The sequence below is a fragment of the Scylla paramamosain genome, chromosome 27 (genome assembly GCF_035594125.1).
Source record: "Scylla paramamosain isolate STU-SP2022 chromosome 27, ASM3559412v1, whole genome shotgun sequence".
In the NCBI taxonomy this organism is placed as follows: domain Eukaryota; kingdom Metazoa; phylum Arthropoda; class Malacostraca; order Decapoda; family Portunidae; genus Scylla; species Scylla paramamosain.
The window spans coordinates 5,062,501-5,082,923 of record NC_087177.1 but is presented as its reverse complement, the minus strand read 5'-3'; positions in this window follow the sequence as shown (position 1 = coordinate 5,082,923).

Here is a 20,423-nt window from a genome sequence, read left to right as displayed (position 1 = left end):
TTCTGTGTGTTCTTTTTTTGTCACTCTTCTTAATCCTTCTTATCCCAGCTTGCGTTGCTTCTTTCTGGTATGTCTCTTCTTTCTCGTCTTCCATACCCTGTTACTCTCCCTCATCTTTTCTCCTCTATTCCGTCTTTCTCTATAGCTTTTTCTCTCTTTTTCGTTGTCAATATCTATTCTTTATCTATATTCTCTTACTCTCTTCCAATGTTTCTCTACCCTTTGTCTTTTCACCTTCTCTTTCTCTTTCTGTCTCGCTTTCACTCCAGGCGTCGTTGTCTTTATCCAGCGTTTCTCATCTTGCACTTGATCACTCTTCCTCCCACCAACAGTTGCTTTTCCTAATTCCAGTGTGTAGCTCTCCTCTTACCAACTTGCCTCCCTCCTCTTACTTCGCCAATTACATTCTCTCTCTCTCTCTCTCTCTCTCTCTCTCTCTCTCTCTCTCTCTCTCTCTCTCTCTCTCTCTCTCTCTCTCTCTCTCTCTCTCTCTCTCTCTCTCTCTCTCTCTCTGCTGCCTCATGTAACCTTCACCCTCATATTTCTTCTTTAGAACCCGTCTATTCTCCACGTCCCTTCCCAGAACGCTTAAGCCTTCCATCCAGAACACTTCCTTTTTTTTCCCTCTCTTTCCCCAGAACTCGTCTCTGCAGCCTCTCCCTCCCCTGCACATTTCCCCCTCCCCCTTCCTTAACTAGTGTAGACCGCTCTCCTCCTCCTTCTCATCTCCCTTCAAAGCACTTTTCTCATCTTCTTTCTGGAACACTCTCTTCATTTTCTCTTGCTCTCCTGACCGTTTTCATCCCTCCTCTCGTCCTTTTTTCTTCCTTCCTTCATCTCATAAGGCCTCTCTCTTGAAATTCGAAGATGGGACAGTGTTTCACGTTCCCAAGATACCTGTACATAGCTGTGTTGTTGTGTAACGCTGGGATAGTGTGTGTGTGTGTGTGTGTGTGTGTGTGTGTGTGTGTGTGTGTGTGTGTGTCAGTTTCCTGTTCTTATTGGACGCTGGAAATGAAAGGAAAACGTCTTGAAAGGTCTCAAGTTCAGGGACAGGATAGCGAGATCGTATGAATGATGTATTATTTATTGTTTTGTTTGTGTTGATTTGTTTTTGTTGCCTGAAGGATTAGTAAGGGATGATATTCTCTCTCTCTCTCTCTCTCTCTCTCTCTCTCTCTCTCTCTCTCTCTCTCTCTCTCTCTCTCTCTCTCTCTCTCTCTCTCTCTCTCTCTCTCTCTCTCTCTCTCGTAACTTTAGGCATAAATCGCATTCTGGAATGGCCATGTGAGGGCAGGAGAAGATTGGGTCATTCTATCAGGATTTTATAGTGATATATGACAATTTCTTCATCGATTGCGCGTGACAGAGAGAGAGAGAGAGAGAGAGAGAGAGAGAGAGAGAGAGAGAGAGGGCGTACTTTTCTTGAAGGGTTTCCATACATCTCTTCTTCCTCATAGTTTTCATCATAATCGAGACAGTCATTATTACTATCAGGCTGCTGCCCTCTCATCGTGTTTCTACAAGGCATTTCAAACACAAGCGATTCTTAGGCCATTATTAGGCTGTTTGTTGTCTCTGTGCTGCAGTGTGCTAAATAAAGTATCTCAAAAAACATCTACAACATAATGTAAGAGAAAGAAGGTATAATTGGGGTCAGTGTAGTTTGTGGGGAAGGTGTCAATGCTCCCTTGGTATGGTAGCATAAAAATATGAGACGGCAAAAAACAGGATCATAAGAGAAACTATAGGAATGCAGAAGGCTTATACATGTGAGTACCTCTATATACCATACATACACCTGCTAATCAAGCCTATCCAGAAATTGATCTTATCCCTTGTAAAGTTTCATGCTGACTACACCAACATTTACCTACTACTTTGCATCTAATTTCCTGCTCTTTTTTTTTTCTAGATTACGTGAGCCCGTTCTTTCTTGTTGTGTTGTACGTGCAAGTGTAATACAAGTGTAGGTTAATGTTACTTCCTCTCGTCATAATAGTCCAGCAGTTTTGCAATACGTGAAGGTGAAACAATGAACAGTTTCTTCGACACCTGCATCGTTCTTAGACCAGCTTTCAGAAACGCTCCACTCTCTCACCATAAAGATGATCATCCAGGTATCTCAAGAGTCTTTCTCCTGTTGAAAATGTTGAAATCTTGTCAGTTTGTTACCAGAACCATAAAAGCAGCCTTAAAGATCCGTGTCACTTCAATTAGATTTCAAAATATTGGAGATGCGGAGCAGAAGCGTTTCAGAATATGATCTTTAGGCGCGTGGGAGGTGAAAGGAGCGGGTGTTGGCTGTGGTAACAATAGTAATGTGAGTATTGTTATAACGTCTGTTATCAGTCATGTGGGGTAAAGCAGTAATTAGTGTGCTGCTTATTAAACATGAACTGGGTTTCATATGAATATATTACCTCTACAACAATTGGGAGTCCTTTGAACTAATCTTTAATATGAAAATATGCTTTACTGGCGCTATTTTACTATATTATTATCAAGTGACATCTCATTATAAGAGATTTTTTGTGTTTTTGTTGTAAGAGAGAGAGAGAGAGAGAGAGAGAGAGAGAGAGAGAGAGAGAGAGAGAGAGAGAGAGAGAGAGAGAGAGAGAGAGAGAGAGGCAGGAGTGTATCGTAAATAAGTCAAGACAGAAAGGACCTCTGGCACTTTTCTGATCCTAGGAAATATATGGATCATCTGTGACTGTGTCGAGACTCGTCCGTTCCCTCGCGTTAACTTTTTACCGCCAGGCAGTAATGTGTGCTGGGGAACAAGATGGAAGTAACAGGTCCTCAGCGTATGGTGGCGAGGACATCAGCTGCAAGCCCTCGCCTCTTAAAACCCCAAGCACATCCCGGGGCGTGCGTGGCGGCGGGCGTGTCAAAGTGATTCCATTCCCTGGGGTTCCTTGGCGTGCTACGTGCAACTCGAGACCTCGGGGACTACAGCTGTAAAGTTTGTATTTATGGACAGAAAATGAGGTACATAGGTGAAGTTAGCAGTTAAGAAAACGCAGGATGCAGAAGTGGTATGTAGTGTTTTTTTCTCCACAACTTTCGTTCGTCTTTTTGTGTGTTTAACGTACTACTTTCTGTACTGCTGCTCCAACCTGCATTTTCTTACACTATCAGTTCCGCCTGTTTTTGTATATCAGTCACGATCAGCCATTAAAAATCCATTACTGAACAGAACTCTTCTTCAACCTTCTTTGTGAGTCGTGGCATTGCGTCAGTCTCCTGCAAACTTTTCAGTCTTATCTTTCCACACCCTGTCTCGTCCCTTGCTACACCACACACTGGCTCGGGGTCCAGTCAGTACGCTTTTTTGCTCCTTTTTTGACGTTTCCTGTTCTTCTTAATGCTTCTCCTTTATCATTTTTATTATTTCTTTGTTTTTATATTCTTATTCTTATATATATAATGAATTTTCTGCCCCGGTGGTAAATGATCGCCGTTTTTTAACACCTATGAATCCAGCAAGTATTGTTCAACTGTGACGATTTCTTCTTATTGATCGGATTTAGCTTATGCCAATTTCTAATGCACTTTCAAACTAATTATTTTACGCTGTTTCTTACAAAACTTCTATAAAAAAGACAATTTGCCTCATGAAAAAGCGCCTGACTCGCAAAGAGATACTGAATATCCCCTAACGTGAGCATTGAACAGTGTACAAGAGGGAAAATGAGGACCTATTGGTTTTTAACGGCCTAGTAACTTTTCTCCTTCTGTTAAATGCACTCAGCCTTCCAACCAAGTATCGTAGTTTCTTCAGTACACTCACCTAACTCCCTCCTTTACGTTGGATATTTTTGGGAGGTCTTCGAAGAGTAGTCTTAAGTGGAAAGTTTGTATCTTAAGGTGTTGCTAAATTGGCTTCCGTGGAGTTGGGCTTCCTGTATCGCTTATCTGTTCCCTTCATTTTTTTTTTTTTTTTTTTTTTTTTTTTTTTTTTTGCCTGAGAGAGTGGGAGGTGTTTCTCTCATACATAAAGCTCTCCTTTGAATAACAATGTCAGAAGTTGTGCGCTTTGTAAATTTTTTCATCAAGCGACCTCTTCATTTCCATTCAGCTTCATTACTGCATGTGCTGTTGTTTTCTCAGTGTTTTCACGGTGATTTTTTTTTTCGGAATATATCAAGTGTAAGGCCAGTTTCTTTTCCATTCCATAACGTATTTTGCATAAGTCTTTTTGCTCAGTCGCATGCGTGTTTAATCCATTTTACTATGTAATGCAAGAATGAAAGGGTAACCAGTATCTTCACTTCTCTCTCCCAACGTCTGGAACGCAAACTTTGCCATAATTGGTTTTTATATCTTGTTCTGTTTGAACTCCTCCTGTAAAGCACAATATTTTTTTTTGTATTCTGTGTGTGTGTGTGTGTGTGTGTGTGTGTGTGTGTGTGTGTGTGTGTGTGTGTGTGTGTGTGTGTCGGATGTAACAATTTAGGCTCCTCTCGGTAGAGTGTCGTATTTTATTTCAGTCTTGTATATAATCATTACGAGTGACAACGTGGTGTGCGGGGAAGGAGAGGGAAGGGAGGGTAGGAGGGAGGAAAGGAGAGAGAAGGGTGACACTCCAGCACCACTCATTAATCAATGTTGCAAGGTGATCCCGGTGCCCGGTTGATAATATCCGTGCTGTAATAATGAGACGCACCGAGGCTTTCGGCATTAGTGGATGTTATGTCTTGGAGGGTATTCATAGACGACGACGGCGACTACCACCACCAGAACCACCACCACCACCACGATGATGATGGTGATGATGATAATATTGCTGTTTCCTTTTTTTTTTTTTTTCCTGACGCCCTTCGTGTGTGTGTGTGTGTGTTCGTTTTCTAAGATGCTCCTCGCTTCATGAGATATCCTGTTATCCCCTGACATCTTCACTGGTAGTGCTAAGTTGTGGGGTCTCTTGAGCTTAGAATGTGTTATATATGTGGAAGTCATCACAGGGTGTTGGAGAGACAATAGGACCTGCTGCTTTGTGACCTTTAATTAAGCGTCGCCGACTTCTGGGAATTTGTAGGTAATAGTGAACATTCACACTGCAGTTGTCCAAGCAGGAATTTCCCCTCCAGGAGAGCGTTTCACTTGCTGCCGCCAGGATGTGTCCGGGAAATGTACGAGAACGGTGTTTGTCGCCAAGCCTTCCCTATTTCGTCGTACTTTGATTTTCATAAACTTGGCAGTGTTGCACAAAACGAAAGAAGAAGCGTATCATTCTTTTATATTTTCAAGAATACGACACACACACACACACACACACACACACACACACACACACACACACACACACAATCGCGCGCGCACGCTTTTATCTTCCCACCTCCTTCACCTCTTCTTCTTTTATTCGCTTTCTCATCACTTGCTCCTCCCTGGCCACATAACACCCCACACTCACTCGGGGATATGCTAAACCCTTTATGAATTTATATATCCAAGGTCTTCCCAGCCAGATTGCAAACCACCTTTGTATATGCAATTTAATGCAAATTCAGGGATGGCGCTGAAATTAAGCTATGTACCGGGCGGGAGGGCAGAGGGAAGGGGTAAGGTAGAGGAATGTAAAGCTTTCCTCGGAGAAAGCATTTGCTCCAGGGACACGTTCGTATTCGGTAAGAGAACAGTTTTTAGCTGCCTTACTCTACATATTGCTTCTGATTTATTTAAATGAGAGCATATGTGTTGATGTAAATGTTATAAATTGCAGTCATAACATACTAACTCAGTTGCGAAGATGCACATACTGAGCTTTGATGAAAAAAATGTTGAAGTTCTATAATCGACAAATATTTGATAAAGTGCAGCGCAATCCACGGGAAGTAATAAATCAGAGTTACTTGGATTTTTACCTCCTGAAGAATTTCAACATCGCCAAAAGCTCATTAATTCACAAGCCTGAATTTGTGGAGATTGCTGCACCATTGAATGTTTGTTTTAATTGATGACAGCAGTATTGTAGTCTATGGAACGGACCATGTTTAAGAACCATTTAAGAGTTATCATGTGGACATACTTCACGGACTCACGTAGTAATGAATTATGCATAGCAATGGCTTCTTGAATTGATATTTTGGTAGTTTGCTGTATTAAGAGAGAGAGAGAGAGAGAGAGAGAGAGAGAGAGAGAGAGAGAGAGAGAGAGAGAGAGGAGAGAGAGAGGAGAGAGAGAGAGAGAGAGAGAGAGAGAGAGAGAGTTCAATCATTGTAATGTGTACTGCCTTAATCTTGTTGTGATAATTATATTCGTACTCATTGTCTACAAATGATATTCCCTGTCTACTTTCTCGTTTGTTACTCGCAAAAGGGATGGGTTGTCGATTTCATTATCAAATAGAATTCATTTTTAAACCACCAACTGTGAATTTGTTTTTGCGATTAATATTCACTACCTGCACAAAATTACTCACACACCAGACATAAAACTAGAATTAATTATTATACCTATGCATAGTCTTTCACATTCGTCAGGCGTTTATGCAGGCAGTGTTGTCAGTCACACTTCAAATATCTTTCATCTTTTCAGTCTTGATTGCTGTTGGCATTTCAGTGTTTTCCTGCCGTTTCATTCATTCCATATTCGTGATCCTAATGAGAACATTTTTTTTTTTTACAAATGTTTACGGGACCACAGGTATGTTCTGTTGATACCTTTTTTCTTGATTTTATTTATTTTTTGTTGTTTGATATGTCATGTTCATGAAACAAACTTCCAGTTGTGTGTGTGTGTGTGTGTGTGTGTGTGTGTGTGTGTGTGTGTGTGTGTTTGTGTGCGCACGCGCGTGTGTGCGTTTGCCGTGCGCGCGTGAATAGAAAGAGAAAGAGAGAGAGAGAGGAGAGAGAGAGAGAGAGAGAGAGAGAGAGAGAGAGAGAGAGAGAGAGAGGAGAGAGAGAGAGAGAGAATGTGTTATCAAGTCAGACAGGATTCACCACTGCTTATCCAGTGAGTGCATCACACAGCTGCTTTGTGTTTTAATCTTTGTTCTGTTTTATGATGGGAGGACCTTTCAGTTTAATTGCTACTTTATTTTTCAGTTGGGATGGCAGATGCTTCACAAATTTCCTATATATTTCTATTTTTATATGTTTTGTACTGTAGTTGGATATTTTTATATGATATTGATTTTGAACATTTTATTTTAACGGGCGTATCATAAATGGTTCTTCATCTAAAAACTTTCAAAACTTAGTAAATATTTTTCGTTTTACGTTTATTCCTCGACTTATAGCCACCAGTTGTTCGTATGTCTTTTTCTTTTCTTTTTTCTTTTTTTTTCTCTCTCTTCAGCACAAAGGTTGCTTTCAAGTTTGCACTTTTATCATGCGTTCATCTAGTTTAGTTTATCCTGGTTAATTGTCTTACTTTGATCCTTAATTTCGTTTTGTGTTTCAGGAACCTCCACTTTGTTTCCTGACTTGCAGTTATTTCACTTTATTCCTACATCATGTGACTTCCCTGTTGTGATGGCTTTAATTCAGATGATCATAAATTTTATCCTTTTTGCTTCTAATCACACACACAAAAAAAAGTTACGTAATGAAGTAAAGCAAAGAAGACCATTTGACCTGGGAGTGTTGTGTGGTGCTGGCGGGCAATGCCTCTTCAAAATACTGTGCTAATACCAACTGTCCTGAGAAACAATAAGAGAACAGGAACCGAAAGCACTCGTGTCCTTATTTTCCCAGACCACGTCGTACTCAATTATCTCGGCGACAGGAACTCACCAACGCAGCCTCCACGTGAACCCAAGATGTCCACACTGGGTAAGAAGCGCGGTACGTGGGCATGCCGGCGGGTGAGGAATGGTTCTCCTGCTCCCGTAATGGCCTCGGTCATTAACGGCTGCTTTTCACGGAGGAGCAAGTTCATCAGGGCCCTTGTTGTATCGGGTCTTCCTCCGCGTCGCTCTTTGATCAGCACTGTGTGATGTTTTACTCTCTGTGATTATACTTGAATTTACGTCGAAATTGGACCTTGTCAAATATTGGTAGTGTGATTTTGCGTGACGGTGTCTCTCCCTATTTTGTTTGGCACGAAGCCAATGCAACGCAACACGGCAACGATTCCAGGAACTGACTGACTGACTGGCTGACTGCATGACTGACTGGAAGTAAAAATATTGCGACCCACAGTTTCCTTGGAAATGTTTTGAGGTAAACAATTTAGGCTAAAGTTAAGGTCCACACACACACACACACACACACACACACACACACACACACACACACACACACACACACACACACACACACACACACACACACACACACACACACACACACACACACACACACACACACACACACACACAGAATTCATAATGCGTTTGTTGTGACATGAAACGAAAAGGAAAACATGATGCATTTATGACCTTTATGCAAGGAGGAGCAACGAGTGAAAGTCCTGAACTCTTGTTAGAATAAGATACATGCGTCTTGTAGTTATGAAGTGATAAGAAAAGTAAAGTTCGTATCTCACCCTTGTTCACTGTTCAAAGCAAACCAGTGGCCAAGACATATGTTTGCATTCCGCTTGCTTCCTGGACTTGTCATTTGCTTGACGGTGGAGAATTTATGATGGAGTGTAGCACAAATGTCAGGCATCTTAAATACACTTTCGTGTGTTCTCGCCTTTGTTTTGTTGATTTATGAAAATGTCTCTCAGGAGTTCTCATTTCTTATCACCCCGAGTCAGAGGTCGTCGTGTGAAGTAAAGGAAGTAAAGAAGATAAATACAGGCGCGCCAGTGACTTAATGGAAGGCGGGAGGCGAATTTCTGTTGATATGATTAATACATTCTCTACCAACAGGATTGTGGAAAAATTAATGGTGTGTGCTTAGCTTCTCAACATCAAAGTAATCAGAGTCATGAAATTTTAATGAAAACTCACAGATTTAATAAGCACAACTTGGATTAAATCAAATTGCAAAGTGGAATTCTTAGTGTACACTTCGTGGTTCTTCGCAGTCATTGGCCAAACATTTGCTGGATACGGTACAGGTGACTCGTAGGCTGACAGACATTGCTTCGAAACAAAATTCTTCGTAGTGAGGTACAGGAAAGAGGAGACAAAGGAATAGTGTGTAGTGGTTTTAGGGGACATCCAGACTGACAACTGACGAACAAAACAATTTCTAAGAAGAGTATTAAACACAGAAACACGAAAGTCTGCACCTCTTCATGTACTCTTTGTTATAGCAGAGCCTAGAAATTACTACTGTCACTGCAGTTTTTCGTTTTTTTTTTTTTTTAACCTCCCCATAACACTTTAAAACCTTCCGTTTATTTGTTCTTTCATTCATTAAATAAATAGATGAATAAACTAAATAATAAAAAACAAATTGATAGATAAATGAACGAAAAATACAAAAAAAAATGTGAATAAGATAGAATAAAGCGAAGCAAAAAAAATTAGGATAAAAAAACTAAAATATAAAATTTTATACTTTTCTTTTATCTTACAACGTTCCATAACATTCCATTCCTTCCAATCATCCACAACTTCTAGATTTCCCGCCAATACTATCAATTATCATTTTTTTTCTAGTTTAAAAGCTGGTGCATCGCTTTTTCCTGATGTTACACTTTTTACCACAATCCCCTAAAGTGGAGCACTCGTGAGATCTGGGTCGCAGCTGTGGACTCAGTGGCTGCTGGCTCAAGTCCTTCCCTCCACTAAATAATCTTTTTTTTTCATAACTCTGAGACTTTTTGATATTGTAACACTATTTTACACCGGTACACACGAACGACTTGTTATTTGTGTACCGATAACCTCCTGCGATGATTACAACACACACACACACACACACACACACACACACACACACACACACACACACACACACACACACACACACACACTCACATAGTACAATAACCCGTGTGCAGTAATGAAACGCCCACACACGTTATCACAGCTGGCGCTCTGAGTGACGGGAATAATAACACCACACCATGCATAAATCATCGCTATATTTACACTTCATTGGCCGCGCTGGAGAGTAAACTATGTGTGCATCTAAAATGAAAACTGTACGAGTATTGTGGACGGGCAAGTCAGAGAAAAGAAACTAATTTGGTTGCGTAAGGTAGAGAACGGAAACTATTTTGGTTGCCTAAGGTAGAGTTGTGTTATTGATGATAGTTATGGTTATTGTGATAGCGTTTGTCGTTTTAAGTCAAAGATAAGATGACGAAAACCTCATTATACTTAGTGACTATAAAGGTCTATCCAATTTTTTTTTTTTTTTTTTTTTGAAGTACGATTGTGTGATAGTGTATTGACTGTAGTAGGGATTCTGGCCGGAGTGAAGATAGTGATGAATTCAGGTAACAGGGACAAGGATCTGATTCTGGTGTGGCTGTTGGTGAAGCATTTCTGCTCCTCCCCTCCTCCCAACCCTCGTGTCTTCAGAGGTCGTAGCGTACTGAGGGAGAAATGGGTAGGACTGGAAAGGAGCGTCTGGTTGAGTGACCCTTAGTACCTCGCGGCGTCCTGTGTGTCCCGCTGTGTGACATCTCTTGGCGCTACGTTAGGCTGAGCGTCTCCTCCCTCCGCCGCCGTTTCCACATCTGCCGATATAACCACTACCATTGCTAACCCCTTCTCTCCTCCTTCACTCCGCTCCCTTGCCTTATTCCCTGCTTTTATTCCTACATGTTATATATTCTTTCATTTATTCGATCTGTTTATTTTCTTGTCCTCCGTTTCTTCCTTCCTTCCTTCCTTCCTTCCTTCCTTCCTTCCTTCCTTCTCTCTCTTTGTTTCCTTCTCTCCTTCCTACCTCGTCACCGTTCCCTCCAACTGCACCGTTATACTACCACACCTAAATCCTTCCTCCTTACAAATACCTGTTTCCCCGCAACGTACACTTATGCATACTAAATCATCTCCACCTTATACTAAATAACACTTACTCGTGCTCTACTTACTCTTGTTCCATTTTCTGGTCTATCTTCACCACAACTAAAGCAACATTCATATTCACCCTTATCTCATACATATTCATGCATATTATCTTTGCAAAATTTATCAACATCCAAACAATTTTCACCTAGGTACGCTCAATAACGCTTTTCTTGTCCTCTGCTTACAAATTATTCACTTTTTTTAATCCACTTACCACAGGCACAGCCACAGTATTAGCTATTTATTCTTATATCACACAGTTTCTCAAAAAAAAAATCTTCGTCTGAAACTGAATAAAATCTACTGACATTTAATTACACTAACATATATTCAGCTTCCAGTTATTTACATTTTTCTTGATCCAAAAATACTTTCACCGCAACCACAAAAGCATTAACTTTTTTTTTTTTTGCATCATCCACACCTCGTTCATTTGCATACGAATAATTTACACCTATAGTAAAATATGGCATTATATACACTATTCTTTCTCTTGCCCATCTTCACAGCAGAGAAACATGAATTTCTTCCCTTATATCCTCCACTCTCTCCTTCATATACACCTCCGCAACACACGCAGGTCATTGGCGCCTCCACCACCACCACTACCAGCAGCCGGCCAGTGAGTGTGTATGCCCGAGTTTCCTCCTATCAGTAACCACCACGATCCATCACTATTACTGACGTCACCCATTACCCACCACCCTCCCGAACACTGTCATTACCATAAATCTTCATGTCCTTTGTAGCGCCGTCACTGCCACCACCACCACTACCACCAATATCACCTGTACCAGCAATATTCTCACTACCACTCCAACAACAACCACGCTTATTGCTACCTTTATTAATCCTCCCACCACCATGAGAATAGCAGCACCAGTAGCACCTGCATCAGCATCATGCATTCGGTGGAAGAGGAGTTCATTTTCTTCTCGTTTTATTCTCGAGTCAAAATGACGAAAGTTTACGGCGTCTCCTGCAGCGTGACGAGGGTGAGGGGAACAGCAGCAGACGAGCACGCTGAGAGGAAGAAGGGTGAAAGGGAAGCATGGAAAGAGGAGGTCGGGTTAGGGTGATTAAGGAAAAGATGAGGGGACGGATGAGAAGGGGGAAAAACAATAGCGTTTCCTCTTAAATAATGTAAATATGTTTGTGCATTTATTGGTTTATTGTGAGTGGTGTTTTTGTGGTTATATTTAGTAGTACGTTAGGTTATCTGGCGTTCATTTTTAGAAGTGATATTTTCATGTGCCTTATGACCCCCGTCCCTGCTTTGAGTTTCCCGTTTCCGTGCAGTTTCTTCTTTTCAGTCCTTCTCCTGCAGCTACTCAATCTTCACACCTCACTGTCTTCCTTCCTCTCTCTCTCTCTCTCTCTCTCTCTCTCTCTCTCTCTCTCTCTCTCTCTCTCTCTCTCTCTCTCTCTCTCTCTCTCTGGTGTGTATGTGCGTGCGTCAGTATCCCTCTGTAATATTTATAAGTTTTCCCGTATCTCTCCCTTCACATCACATCAACTTTCCTCGCTCCCCTTCTGTCCTCCCCTTAAACACTCGCCACGTGGGCTCGCGAACACTTGCTACCTAATATTTCTTAAACGCAGCGCTGAGAGTGATGTCTTTGGGCAGTGACGTGAGGGAGTGCTGGCGAGGGGCGAGGGCAGCGTGGTCAGAGATGTTATGTGAATTTTGTATTATATTGTCCCTATGGTGGTCGTCTTTTCTACACTTACGTTATCTTGTCCAGTAATGTTTATGAAATTCAGCCTTTTTCCTTTTTTTTTTTTTTCATTTCACTGTGATCGTTGTGGCGTAGTGGCAGGCGTAGGTGGAAGTTGTACGTGGTGTCGTTATGTGGTGTACTGATGGTAATTGTGGTGACTGTAGTGGTAATAATGGTGGTTGTAGATATAATGGTGTTAATTGGAGTTCTGGTTGCAGTCACAATGTTAGTGGAGGTGGTGGTGGTTGCAGTGGTGGTGACGGTGGTGGTTGCATTGGAGGGAAGAATTTTGTGCTTGCTGTGTCCTGAAAATCCTCTGCATAAAACTTGTAAGTATCTTCCATGCTCCGCAATCCGTCGGGTAAAACTTTTAAGCATCTGCTGCGATCCTCTCCTCAGCGCCCCTCAGTGGTATGTTTTCCTGCCACTTAAGTAAGCACTTGGGGAATATTCGCTCGTAATGCTTAACACACCCATACGGCATTGTTGGCTAGAAACACTGCTCGGCCTCATGAAAGTTTTTACTCTTGTGATGAACAGAAACTAGTGGATGATATGGAATTATCTTCCTTTTTTTTTATATCACATGATTGGTTCTACGTTTTTTTTTTTTTTAACATGACTATCCTTTTCTTTTCAGTCATATGACCCCGCTTCTTTTTTTCTTTTTTTTTCTCAGACTTGACTTTCCTTTCCTTCAATTTCTTCCCCATAGTTCCAGAAAAAAAAGAAAAAAAAAAACTTTATTCCCTGAAGTTTGGACACCCGATCTTCGCCTCCTCGCAGCTGCACCGATGCCGTGACAAGCACGTCTCTCGGTCATGCAAATGATCCTTGTCCGTCTCCCACTACGTTGTTGTTTCCATCTTTCGGAGGTTCTCAAGTATCCTTGTCGGAAAAAAAAAAAAAAATGCAAGACGCGACCCTCTGGATATTGTGAAAAAAAAATAAATAAAATTTCCTGGTGGCAAAACAGAAAGTGGTCTTGCTGTAACTTATTTACTTTTCTTAAGTATCGCAGTGAATGAACTATACTACGTCTTGCCGATTTCTGACGCTACAATTCAGAACAGAAGTTGTTTTACTTTTGACTCAGTTCCCATGAAAGGATTTTCTTCTTTCCTGTCAGAGATAACAAGAAACAACTTGTCTCGGCCATCTGGTTGAGTGATTTTCCCAGGAGGTGACGTGCCTCGCTCTATTCACAGGATTACAAAATCAACCAGACATGTTTTCGTTGCTGTCACTTTTCACACGCTATCCTTTGATGGCGAGCCCATGCGGTTACATCTCTCAGGAAAAAACGCTCTTATGACCGCTGGACTCCTCTAATCCTTTGATAATGCAAAATAAAATCATTAGCGCCATTGTAAAATGAAAAGTCACTTATTACGTGTATAGTGACACAAGTTACGTTGAAGTGTTCCCTTCCTCTGAATTAACTCATTGTGAAACCAAAGCCAGTCATGACTCAGTGCTTGCAGGTGTGCATTGGAAACACCATTAGACACACACACACACACACACACACACACACACATATATATATATTTATATATATATATATATATATAGAGAGAGAGAGAGAGAGAGAGAGAGAGAGAGAGAGAGAGAGAGAGAGAGAGAGAGAGAGAGAGAGAGAGAGAGAGAGAGAGAGAGAGAGAGAGAGAGAGCGTACTAAATTTATTTCCTTCGCATCGCAGCACTCAAAAGGCACTGGGGGGAAACAAAATCCATTATAGAATTCCAGTCTCCTGAATAAAATTATGTTAATGATTTCGCTGAGTTAGTGCGTTCATACAGACACGACCGCCTTTTTGTCTCTCTTCCCTCCACCTAGATCTTTCCGTGGCGCCTCATTACCTCGAGCTACTTAGGAAATAGTTTTCCTATTACATTCTGATCTTAAAAGTGTCTCGACATTTACTTTTTTTTTTCTTCAACTTCCTGAGTTTTGCTTAGTTCCATTTAAAGGAGAGCAAGTTTAATTTCCTTCTCCTGACAACTATGTACTTTCTTGCCGTCCTGACTCCCTCCTCACACGTGGTGTACACAGGACTGTCGAACCATTTCCGTCTTGATTGTCATCAAGGGAAGTACGTCCTTTGTTGAAAACTTTTACCATTAATAAAGGATAGTCAATTTATCTCTCTTCTTAGTTTTTTTTCGATGAGAATATGAGAAAACTATATTTTGTAAGTTAAAAAGAAAGAGGTGAAAAACTTATCTAGTTTACTGGGAAGCCTGGACTGCAGACTGGATTTCTGGACGACATATAAGACTGAAACAACAACTTAGGTAGAATTAAAATAGGTGTATCATTACAGAATCTTGACTATGGCGGATGGTGACAGGTGTGAGATAGGACCTAGAACGAGGTGGGTTATATAAGGAGGGACACCGTTCTTATTCAGAATCATCACCAACAGGAAGAGGGGCGGACTCAATCACTCAAATCCAGTGAGATTTTAGTGAGGGATTTAATGTAACGACAGTCTGGAATAACAATGAGGTAGGTGGATGGGAGACTAACGTGTCTGAGATTGGCGCTGATTTTTTGAGATGGAGTTGTTTTAATTTTCTACTTCATTATTATTTTGTTGTTGTTTTTGTTGTTTTTGTTGTTGTTAAGTTCTTCGTGGTTATCGTTACTGTTTTTACACACACACACACACACACACACAGAGAGAGAGAGAGAGAGAGAGAGAGAGAGAGAGAGAAATAATCACGACTAATGCCACAACTCAGCGCCGCTACCCACTTTGTAGATCACGTGACTGCAGCCTTTGACGGCCTTCTCAGTTCTTGCAGCCGTGGCAACCCCAAGCGAAATGCCCTTGTCCACCTTGCACATTTGTTTCGTGAAAATGGCGAATGAGGGAGAGCCAGGGTGAGGGGACGGGAGGATGGGTGCCGAGGAGCGGGAAGAGAGCACACAAAGGCGTTATTTCCTAGTTTAGTTGTTAATAGCGCAAACATTCGCTCCATGCTAAAAAATACGTACTGCTTCCATCCGGGTTCCACAGCCAGCGCCCATGCAGTCCCTTCGGCATTGTGCGGTATATGGCTCTCGTAAAATTACGTTATTCGCTCCTGTGTTCAGCGGAGCAGACCAACGCGGTTCGGTCTTGTTTATCGGTGTGTAAATTGACGTCCACAGTCATTCTTCTGTCTGGTACTCTAGTTGTGGGACCTGCGCTGGTTGGGTCACGCGTCCTCCATGGCAGTCTGCCTCATCCAATCAGCCACCGGCTCGGAAATACACTGAATTTTAGTCAGGTTAGTTTATGAGCGATGTGTGTATGTACGTAACCTTCGTTCTGTCTTGCGTGCCTTCATTAAATTAAACGTTACATTTTTTTGTGACTGGTGATTGCTACTTCTATATAATGGTTGCTGAGGGCAAGATCTAATTTCTTTTCACGTGTATACAAAACACATCTGCACCACATGAGGACAGACTGACCGTCCTCCACAACATGACTGATATTAGAAGTGTCCACTATTAAAATTACACTACGCATCAATTATATTATTTCCATTGTTAATTTGTTACCCCACGTAGATACTACCACATTCATCTCGTTTGAGTAATCCCGCTGGTTAGTACGTCGTGGGTTTAGTTGCCACGAATTCTCTCAGGAAGCAATCAAACTGTGCGTATGCAGATGGCGCGGTTCATCATACAGGTGTTACGACGGAGGTCTATCTGTGATTAATATGCCGTGACGCATTTAGACGCCCTCTTCGCTGTGAGAGGAACATGATTGTGTTGCCTCATGTACCATCAAACTTACGTGTGTGTGTGTGTGTGTGTGTGTGTGTGTGTGTGTGTGTGTGTGTGTGTGTGTGTAAATTTCACAATGGTCTTCTGCTCGTGGACAGAGCGTGGAACTTAGAGCTCATAATACGCACCACACACCCCTTCCTTTTGCGCAAGGATGACAGTAACTGCTTGCTCATCAGTGAAAAAATCCTTAAGTGTCGTGAACGCGGTACGAATCCTGCCGTGTGTGTGTGTGTGTGTGTGTGTGTGTGTGTGTGTGTGGTCTCCCTAATTAATGACCTACTTTATGTGTTTGTGTGTGTGTGTGTGTGTGTGTGTGTGTGTGTGTGTGTGTGTGTATCTAATTAATTGCCTATTTAGTGTGTGTGTGGGGGGGGGGGGCGGTGAGTAGGAGCGTGCGTGCGTATTTTGTTTATTTAACTACGTACCTGTAGTATACAAGCTTTTAGTCAGGCCGGCGATGTCCTGTCCCTATATCTACTTTAAACAGACACCAGCGCCGCATCCTTCTCACTACAAGCGTCAAGACTTCTATTCCAGAGGCCCAATTTCTTGACTTTATTTAGGGATCTAGTCTTTACAGTTTCTATGAATAACTTTTTTACTCTTTCAACCCGTATTAGATCATCCTTCCTGTCCATTTGTGTGTGTGTATGTGTGTGTACTATGGTTCAGATCTTTCACACTCGAGCAGGCAAACCCTTCGTCATCAGTACCGCTGGCGCGCATCGAAGTGTGCCTAATGCGCGAACGTGCCTCCCAGTTGTGTGTCTGATAAACGAACTTCACGTTTGTTTTCCCTGACGTGCTTTATAGCGGAAAATTTTAGAGATATTGAAGCAGTAAATTTCCTTCCCGGAGATTTGAACCCCTTACATCACAGACTGAAAACTTTGTTCAAGCTATCATTTTTAAAACCTTGTTCCATCCTTCATGCGCCGAGCAGAATGTGGAGCCTTCGGAGCCAGAAAGTTCATTTTCTCCTCGATAAATCATGTTATTGTCTTGCCAGCCTGATCCCGGAAGACGAGTGTGAGACAACTGCAAGGAAATTTTTGCAGTAATAAAAGCGAGAACGAGAAAGGAAGAGAGAGAGAGAGAGAGAGAGAGAGAGAGAGAGAGAGAGAGAGAGAGAGAGAGAGAGAGAGAGAGAGAGAGAGAGAGAGAGAGAGAGAGAGAGAGAGAGAGAGAGACTAGGGAATTTGCGACAATAGATTATGTAAATAGAGAAGCAAACAAAAAGAGGAAATGAAACGAAGGTAGCAAAAGATGAAAAAGGAAATAAAAGGCAGAATAAGTTAGTACAAAATCAGAAAATGGCAGAGGAAACAGATGAAAACTAAGTAGGATACAGAAAAAAAATAATATTAAATAAGCTAAGGAATAAAAGAGAGAAGATGATAGAGGAAGTAAACGCGGTAAACTAGAGAGAGAGAGAGAGAGAGAGAGAGAGAGAGAGAGAGAGAGAGTCGCAGGCGCTGATGGAAGGAGGATGGGCTCTGACGAAGTTACTAGGAACTGAACTCAACGGGAGCGGGTTGATGCGGCGCAGAGTACTGAATTTAGCTCCTGTGTGATGGTGAGGGTCGCTGGGAATGAGTGGCGTGATGTGCGGCGAAGCTGAGTGGACGTATTCCCTTCCATTAGCTATATCTCTTTATTTATTTATTTATATTCTCTTTATTTATTCATACAGGTTTACTTTCTCTGCCTCTTTATTTAATGGTACAAGTTTATCGTCTTTTTTTTTCAGTACAAGTTTCTTTGCCTATATGCTTCTCTATCTACTTGTACACCTTTCCTGTCTCTGTCTCTTTACTTTATCGTGCAAGTTTAGCTATCTATAGGAAGTTTCACCCGCAGTTTGGTTTTGTATTGGTTACCTACGTCTTCTGTTTCTCTCTGTACTTACTCATATCCATATATCTGCTGTGTATGAAAGACATGATCCGAGTTACCGTCCCTTGTGTTTGATAGATTACTGCAGTTTATATCACAAAGCAATGTAAAAGAAGAACAAAACAGGTGACTTTTTTTATTGGCCTATATGAGGTTTGTGACAAAAAAAAAAAATTACATTAGATTTTTCTTAGCAAGGGAGGTAAGATAATAAAAGCGAAGGTTCCTCGCTATCTACCGTCACCTTGATTACAGAGAGAGAGAGAGAGAGAGAGAGAGAGAGAGAGAGAGAGAGAGAGAGAGAGAGAGAGAGAGAGAGCAGCGGGGGCTAGGAGGGAAGGAAAAATGAGGCTCATCACCCGCGGGAAGGACTGCAGGATATTAAGGTAACGGGAGTACCTGCGCCTGCCCTGACGCGCTCAAATTAAAGTTGTGCCAACAGAAAAATTCCTGTTTTCGGTGGAGCTTTCATCGAAATTTTATCATCGTCTAAAGCCCCAATTTCCTCTCATGAATATTTTACATGTAATAATAATTCGTAGACTGTGAGAAGTCCACGTCTATTCAGAATTTTTGGCGAATTTCTCGTTTTTTTGTTATCCTAATTCCAGTAATTTCGAGATGTTTGTTATATGAAACTGAAACTGAAATATATTTCGTATTGGAAAATTCTATCGGTGTAAAATTACAAATTTGTTTAATCTTACTTCGTCCCAATAAAGAAATATGTGTGTGTGTGTGTGTGTGTGTGTGTGTGTGTGTGTGTGTGTGTGTGTGTGTGTGTGTGTGTCAATGTGTGCGTATTCCTGAGTATGAGGATCGGTACGTACGTTTCCCTGTGACATTTCTGGCTGGTGTCCACGCTGTCAGGCCGAGCGTGGAGCCGAGACACGGAGCTGCTGGGCTGGTCTGCTTTGGCTCCAGCACAAGTCCTGCAGTCACTCTGCGATACAATATGCTTCGTGCACTACATCTCCACCCCACACATGACTTCCAACTCTCTCTCTCTCTCTCTCTCTCTCTCTCTCTCTCTCTCTCTCTCTCTCTCTCTCTCTCTCTCTCTCTCTCTCTCTCTCTCTCTCTCTCTGCTTGAAAGTAGCAGGAATTTATGAGTAAGGACTATGTATAGGTGAACATGGGTATACATTATTTTTTTCTTTACATTACTTAATATAGCTTATAACAATTAGCTTCATGAGAATATGCAGGTCTGCTGCTGTTTTATTTATTTATTTTCTTATATTTCACCTAGTTGTGTACTAAATAACTCGCATCCGTCAGCTGAAAAATAAGTCACACATTATTTAAATACTGTGTCTTGAAATCGAGATTTATTTCCCAGTTGTCACGTAAAGTTTCCCCGCATGTTGGTCTCCGCATGAAAGTATTGAAGGGCGGAGTATAATGTTCCTAGCCTGGGAATCCACGCGCTGAGAGGCGGCTCTCCTCTGATCCAGGCCGTGCATTACCCGAGATCTTTACCGCGGCGACGTGCGTTGATGCAAAGAAACACCCTCCCTGAATTCTGCAAGAGTGGCACGTGAAGGATCATGACTTTTTTATTCAGAGAGAAAGAGAGAGAGAGAAAGAGGGAGACAGAGACAGAAACAGAAACAGAGACAGAGACAGAGAGACGTGAGTAACGCGTTCAAGGTGTCCAGCAGTGCGAGGGTTGCATGGAAAAGAAATGCATGCAAGGCGTGAAGCAGAATATTCGCAACGGATCACCCGCATCTATAGATTCAGCGTCAGGCTCCTTGAAAACAAGAAAAACAAAAACTAAATACGAGCGAAGCACTGAGCGGCTTAATAAGAACATGCCGAGAAGTGTAATTATGAGACTGAAGTTGAAGGGAAACAAGTAAAAAAGTAATTATATCGTGTCAGTTCCAAATGAGACGAAGATGAGTCAAGAGAAAGTTTAATTGGGAAATGCAATTATCTCAAGACAGACGAAAATCAGTCAAAACAAAAAACCTCCTGTTATTGCTTGTGGAATGGTTTAGAGAAAACGAAATAAAGTGTGAATACTAGAATTTGACTAAGTTTCCCCTTAACTACAATTTTTAATCACTAAAGCATTATAATA